The sequence below is a fragment of the Aegilops tauschii genome, chromosome 1 (assembly GCF_002575655.3).
Source record: "Aegilops tauschii subsp. strangulata cultivar AL8/78 chromosome 1, Aet v6.0, whole genome shotgun sequence".
Taxonomy (NCBI): Eukaryota; Viridiplantae; Streptophyta; class Magnoliopsida; order Poales; family Poaceae; genus Aegilops; species Aegilops tauschii.
The window spans coordinates 199,624,152-199,631,560 of record NC_053035.3 but is presented as its reverse complement, the minus strand read 5'-3'; the positions used below and the strand labels follow the sequence as shown (position 1 = coordinate 199,631,560).

Genomic DNA, 7,409 nt, shown 5'->3' with positions numbered 1-7,409 from the left:
ATGTGGTAATATAACAATTACCAGAAGTCTCACGAACTCCCTCGTGTTCGGGTCGGTGTAAAAGATCTTTTTTTCTTTGTCCCACTTGTACTGGGCCCTGATCCAGTCATGCTCCAGCGGGTCGGTGAACACCGCCAAGGGGTCTTGGATTCCATGACTTTCACGTTCGGCGTCCTCCTTGGCCCATAGGCCTCTTCCCCTCGTAACCACGGCTTCCGAGGCGGTGGGCAGGCATGTTCCTGGCCTGGAGCGCCTTCATTTTCTCCGATTTTTCCTTGACACTTTCTTTACAGCAATTCTCCTTGAATTTTGCAAAGTCCTCTTCCTATATTGACGGATTGTCAGCATGAATCTTGGACCACGGTTCATTCTTCGCAATCACTTTTTTCACCCGAACTTTCCAGGCGGACAAGTCGTTGGTGAATGTCACCATTGCCTTGTCGTTTATCTTTGTCATGGCGATGTCTTCCCACTGATCTTTATATTCTTTTTCATTCCGGCCGGGGAACAAGAACCTATTAAGCAACTTCTTTAGGAGCATGTTCTCCATATGTGGTATGAGCCTCAACCTCTCATCGTTGATGTTGGCGGTTTCCCTGAGGATGCATCCAAGTTGATTGCCCCAGCACTTGCGCGCTTCCTCCGGCGCCGTTGGCTCTAACTTCTTGGGGTGCATCTCCGTGACCACAATTTGTCCGATGCCAAGCTCGTTTCGTCTTTGTGTCCTCTTCTTCTTCTGTGCTTTACCGGCTACGACAACATCGTTGCCGGTCTCGGGGGTGGCGTCGGTGCCGGTGCTGGTGCCGGTGTCGGCGTCAGTGTCGGGGTTGGTGCCACTTCCGCCACCATGCAACCCCATCTGGTGTTCGTCCAGGTAATCAAAATAGTGATTTGCTGCCTCGATGGGGTCTTTGAGGCGAGCAGAAACACCCGCAACTTCGGCGTTGGTAGACATGTTTCCTATTCAACAATTGTAAATAAAAGATATCATGAAGAGAAAAAAGAGGCCTATATTTGGTCGGAATGTTGATTCATTCCCCTTCCGGCAAATCCCGGGTACTCCATATGTCCTAGTTTCTAGCACAAGTCATGCAGAAAATCACGGAAATTTTTGGCATGACCTTTGCTAAAAAGTGGACATATGGAGCGCTTGAAATTTGCCGGAACAGAAATGAATCAACATTCCGGCAAAACATAGGCCACTCGGATATTCTTCGACATTCAACCAACATTGGAAAACCAACATATAACATCAATGACATATATCATTTGCAAAATATATCATTCAAGCAAAAGCATGCTTGTACTTAAATACACAAAAATGACAAAATGGCATATGCTATACACAAAAGCTTGCTCTCTCTCTCTCTGCTAAAAGTTTGCTAACTTGCTAAAAAAACAAAAAAAATTGCTCTCTCTCTCTCTCTGCTAAAAATTTGCTAACTTGCTACCGCCCTAATTAGCTACTGCCTAATTTGCTAACTTGCTAAAAACATTTGCTAACTTTGCCCTAAAATTTGCTAAATTTCCCCTAAAATTCGCTACTATTTAGCTACTGTATTTGCTAAAATTTCCCTACCTAATTGAACCCTAAATTGAAAACCTTTTTGCATTTCTAAAAAAACCTAATAGACAAAGACAGGGGGAGGTGGGGGAAGGGGGTCGGCAGTACCTGAGGAGGAGGAGGCCGGAGCGGACGAGGAGGAGGTTGGAGCGGTGGCAGCGCGGACGAGGAGGAGGTCGGAGCGGCACGACGAGGAGGAGGAGGAGTACGCGTCGAGGCCGAGGGCGGGTAGGGGCTCAGGCCGGCGTCGAGGTCCAGGTCGAGGGGCGACGGCCGGCGGGCCAGGGCGACGACGGCAGCGAGGGCGTCGACGGCGGGCGCAGGGGCGAGGTGGAGATGGGGGAAAAGGACTTGGTGAAATTTTGAGCCCGCGCGGCCGAGGTTAACTCACAATAGCGGTAGCACTGGTTTATAAACAAGCGCTATATAGCGCTTGTTTACAAAACAGCGCTACCACTATCTTTTCCAATTTTTATTTTTTAAATTCTAAATACTTAGCTATAGCGCTGGTCCACAGACAAGCGCTACTGCTATTTTTCTTTTTTATTTATTATTTTCCTTTTCTAGTTTTTAGTTTTCGTTTCTTTTATTATTTTCCTTTTCTTTTTTATTTATTATTTTCCTTTTCTTTTCTGTTTACTTTTATTTTTCTTTTGTACTGCTTTCTCCCTTTTGTTTTTCTCCCGACGACGGCGTCTCCCTCTCCCCCACTGCGCGAATATCACCGGAACCATGCATGTGGTGGTAATATATTAGTTGACCGATAACGGTTACTTAAGTGCATACACAAAACAGATACATATATAAAATGTAGGTGTAACAGCCTGATTTTTTGCCCTTTCTTTTTCTTTTGATTTTTCTGAGGTTTTTGCCTATGATTTCTTTTTCCCTAGCTTTGTGATCTGGAAACTGATGAAGATGAACTCTTCTTTGCTTCCAGAGTGGCTTGTCATACCCAAATCCTACCCTAGACCTTTCCATTTTCATCCTAGCCCAAATCCCATATTCTTTTTATTGGGATATTCCTTTTCTATTAAAGGAATAACCCTATCTGCCCTAGGCTGTGAAGCAACCTATATTCCCATCACTCCTAAAATTCCCAAATAATTCTCATAAATTGTTTGGGTCATATCTTCCTCAAATATGGCAAAATATTTCATTTGCCATGTTTATCATCATGCTCAAATAATTGATTTCCTATTCTGTCCTAAATGGCACATTGTGAGGCAAGTGTTATTATCCTTTGCCCAATTGACCCCAAACCTTTTGGACACCTTTTCATGTCCAAATAATTGCCTGATGACAAATTTCAACTTAATTTGCCTAGTAAATGTTCCTGAGCAATTTTTCAAAGTTCCTGTCTGAGGGAATTGGTTGTGAAGCAAGTACTAGCTAGGTTAATCCAATTGAGTTGAATTTTTGCATGGTCTTTCATATCATCAAATAAAAGCTCTCCACAAGATTTGAGCTCATGCTCTGCATCCCTGTGAGCACAGCTTCAAATCTTTGTTTCTGTCCAAAATTTCAGTTTGTGAAGCAAGTATATTTTATCTTGCTCCATTATGGCTGTATATTTTCCTAGGCCTTCTCTTATCCATATAACCTATCTCCACCCAATTTGGGCATATTCCATCTAGCCAGTTTTCCTCTAGAATTTTTGCAAGTTTCAGGTCAGTGGAAATGTTTGTGAAGGAAGTACCATTTTGGTTTATCCAATTGGTATGAAACCTTTTGCAACATCTTCATATGACCAAATAACTCAGCCTTGATTAAGTTGAGCTCAAGTGGATACCCCATGTGAGAGCATCATCATGATCTTGATTCTGGACCCTTTTGGTCAGTTGCAAAGCAACTATATTAAGCTTTGATCTTTTTGCCTCCAAAACCACCAGGATCATAGTCCTCCCATAGTTAAACACCCCAGACAACTCCATTTGACCCAATCAGCTCCCTGTTGATCACCAGTGCTCATCCAAAACTGATACAGCAAACTTGTAGCGATGCCACACTCCTCTCCTTGGCTCCTTCCCGCTATATTTAACCTATGGGATGCCTTAGGGATCAAGGGCTAGCCACCAGACAAGTTTTTCTGGCCCATTGTGTCCTCCCCGTGACATGTCGCATGGTGACCGCGTGTATTTTTGCCCGTGCACGTGCTTTGGATGCAGCAAACGTGCTCTGACGCTTCGGCCTCTTCCTTCCCGTCTGTGCATTCGTCCACTCATCACCCGACCATGTCCAGCGTGTTCCCCGCGTCGTCGCCGTCTCTCTGGAGCCCTTGCCCCCTCCGTCTTCTTCCCTAGTGAGCCGTCACCGCACCGTTCTGACCCGTGACCGCGTCGTCTTCCGCGGCCATGTCCTCTTCCTTCTCTTGTCCCCGACCTTTGCGTCGTCTTCGTGAGCTCTGCCACTCATCCGTTCCCTACCTCATCGCCTTGCCGCCCCTCCCCATGACCATTGGTCGCGCGTGCCCGTTGCAGGAGTGCGGACATGTAGCCGCGTGCGTGCCACCTCACCCCCTCGCTGCCCTGGCTATATAAGGCCACCCCGAGGTCGCTCAACCTCACCAATAGCCTCACCTCACTCCCAGGAACCTGCCTAGCCTCTCCACCGAGCCGGAGCTGCTCTCTGCTTCCATGGCCGCCGCACGGCCTCGGCCAAATCCGCTCGAACCAAGCACTCCCCCTCCTTCCTGACCTCACCAGAGGACCACCGGGACCCCTTAGGTCCTCCCTGTGCCCTCTCCCTCTCGCCGGAGCCAGTATGGCCAAGAACCCACTCGTGACCGAAGCCCCTTCCGCCGGAGTCCTTGCTGCTCTCAACACTGCCGTCCTCGAGGTTCGTTATACAAAGGGATGGGTGTGGCTCGACTCGCTGATCATCCCGGTAGGTCGGTCGGCGAGAATGGTGGCCGGAGCCGCCCAGGAGCTTCACCGGAGCGCGCCGGTCCTCCTCTGCATCGCGGGCAGGCGCGAGGAGGACGACGACCTTGGGCCAGGCGGGCCCCATCTCCGCGCTGTCCCACCTGTCGGCGAGCGGGCGTTGACCCGGACGACCGGCGTGGATAAGTGACGGGCCCCACCCCGTGGGACCCGCACGTCAGTGAGACAAGCCGCGGCCCCGCTGCTGCCACGTCGTTAAGTGGAAGTGTATTCGACAGGAGTGCGTTTTCCCTTTGGGGAAAGCGTATTCCATCACCGCTTCGGGTGAAAGTATGCTTTCCTCTCTGGAAAGTGTATTTTCTCAAAACCGCTTCTGCCTTATCCACTCAGGGACTTGTTTGTGATGATATTTTTGCAGAAAAGTCCCTGATCTTCATCACTTCACAACTTTTTACCCGTAACTCCGATTGAGGTGAATCCAACTCCCACTTCTTCGTCTCATCAAACCCGTTCTGTTGGAACCATTTTCAGTATGTTTCAACATTCTGAAAATGACCTTTTGCCCTTGCCCCTAATCAGCCCCCTCCGAGAGAGAATCTTTTTCGGTGAATCTTTCTGCGGCTTCACTGCACTTCTCCCCGGAGCCTTCTTCATCCGCAGGCAAGCCACAACCACCATTTGCATGATAGCCATGCATAAGCATTGGTTTTCAACTTGAATCTTTAATAACTGTCTATTTGTTTTGCTAATGCGGTTGGTATATCGGTTATGCTTATGGATCTGTGTTTACCGTCATGCTATGTTTTCATGCAATCTGTTATTATGTTCTTCATGCTAGTATTACTTTAATATTGGCAATGTTTGGTAGTAGTACATGTTGGTGATGGTCTTCGGTGCCTGACTATCGTCTGTTCCGAGTACCGTTGTTATGCATGTTCCTTTGCATCCAGTTGATTAAATACTTGCATGGTATTTATTGTTGATGCTAGTGGTCATGTTATGCTATGAGTAGTGTTCTAGTTGTGATATCCATGCTCATTAGTATGCCATGCTCATCTGGATAAATGGTTAAATGTTGTTATGCTCGTTGATTGGGATGCACCCCCATGTTTATGTTAATATCATGTTCATGCATTGTAGTTGCATCATGTTATTTTTTATCATGACTCAGCATATTACATTCAAGTTTAACCAGATTAAATTGAACTTGAACAACTATTGGCTGAGTCATGGTGCCACCATATCGAGCTGAACAGTGCAACCACGCTTACCTTATGGGGGGGTCTTAACTGGGTCTATTGTCATGCCTCTCGCCGATGCCTCCCGCGAGGGAAGGTTATGCGCGGGCGCTACCTTGGCCAGGTAGGACGGCATAAGCCGTGTGTGCCCATTGTTTTTGTGAGGATCCTTGTCCCAGTTTGGGACCGTTTTGCCATGACGGTGGCCGTTGGTGCCTTTGGTAGGCACGGGGCCACCCAGGACTTAGCCCAAAGGGGAGTTGGTCGGAGTGGCCGGGAGAGTGTCATGGCAGTAGGACGGTTTTGTCGGAACGTCGTTGGTCCACCCGAATGGGAGTGCGAGGCCATGGGTTCCGTGGTGTGGGTATAGTGTGCTAACCTCTGCAGAGTCTGTGTGTTAAATCTATCAATAGCCGCGCCCGCGGATATGGGCCCAGTTCGTGTCGGTCACACTATGGGTCAACAGTAATAATAATGATGTGCTTAATAACAACCCTGGTTCGATGATGAAAGAAGTTGGTTGATATTTATGTGATCGAAAGAGGATCACTGTGGTATCGTGAATACCGACTTGTTGGATATTTGGGATGTTATGCGAGAGTCAAGGGTAAAGGTCAAGCTCCTTGTGGTCATGAATGATTACTACGGTATTGTTAATACCAAGCTTGATTGGATCCTGAGATGATCGTGTGATGTCCATGATGGTAAGTTTGTGCAGGTGATTGTTACGAGGTAACCCGAGCAGAGTAAGTTGGTGCATGATAGTTTCATCATGTTGCATGCTAGTCTCATCATGTTCATATGTTTATGCCATGCCCGTATTGTTCTAGCTGTATCATGTTGTACATGCCATGTTGTTATGATAGTATCGTGTTCATCATTGCTTAATAATCTATAATTGCCATGCTATTGTTTGTCTTGATTGCTTTGGTTGCTGTGAGCTTGCAAGTACATTCAATGTACTGACCTGACGTGTCATGCCAGTTTGAAGGTCATGCCAGATTTGATTCCTTGTTTTCCGTGGATTCCTTGTTTGCGAGCTAGGATAAGCATTCCAGCCAGAGTCCCTGCGGAGTGGAGTTCATCACCGTCGTCGCTGTACCGCTGCCAGTAGTCATTCCGCTGCGTCGATTTGTTCTGCTGTTTGCATAGAGCAACCGTGGCAGGCGTAGTGTCGCCGTGCCGATGTAATCCTCTTGTACCTAATATAGCTTGCAATAAAGAGCTGAGTTGTTCCATGCTAAGAAGCCGTATTCCAGAAGACTTCTCCTCGATCTCTGGGCTGGAATACGGGGCATTCCGGTTTCTCTGAGCCGGGGTGCCACAGTAGGTTTCGGATCAGCTGCGTCGACGACGTTTCACATTGAGCTTCTTCCCTTTCTTGTTCGTTGCCGAGTAATTGAGCCCATCCTTGTGACTTTTCCGGAGCCATGGAGTATGATCTTTCTTAGGTAATGTAGTATTGATTCTTCTTTTCATGTATGCTTCATCGTCATCGTCATCTTCCCTCATCGGGTTGCCGTATTGGTCATAGTCTTCCTCGTTGGCGAGTCCATCCATTCCGACGATGCTCCTTTTCGATCTCCTCACGACAATACGGCTGGGTTTGGCCTGGTCGGTTATGAAGAAGCATTGTGTCACATGCTTAGCGTGTACCCATGGCTCATTTTTGGCGATGATGTTAATGTTCACGGGAGTGCTCTTCGTGTCGGGTATAGACATGGT

The 7,409-nt window shown here is 47.5% G+C and overlaps 1 long non-coding RNA gene across 1 annotated transcript; it reads left to right on the top strand.

The window, feature by feature from the left end:
• The first annotated feature begins 4,065 nt into the window (after positions 1-4,065).
• Positions 4,066-6,931, top strand: LOC141042430 (uncharacterized). Its single transcript, XR_012205182.1, has 2 exons — positions 4,066-4,918; positions 5,026-6,931. It is a non-coding gene; the product is annotated as an uncharacterized lncRNA (long non-coding RNA).
• Positions 6,932-7,409: the final 478 nt, after the last annotated feature.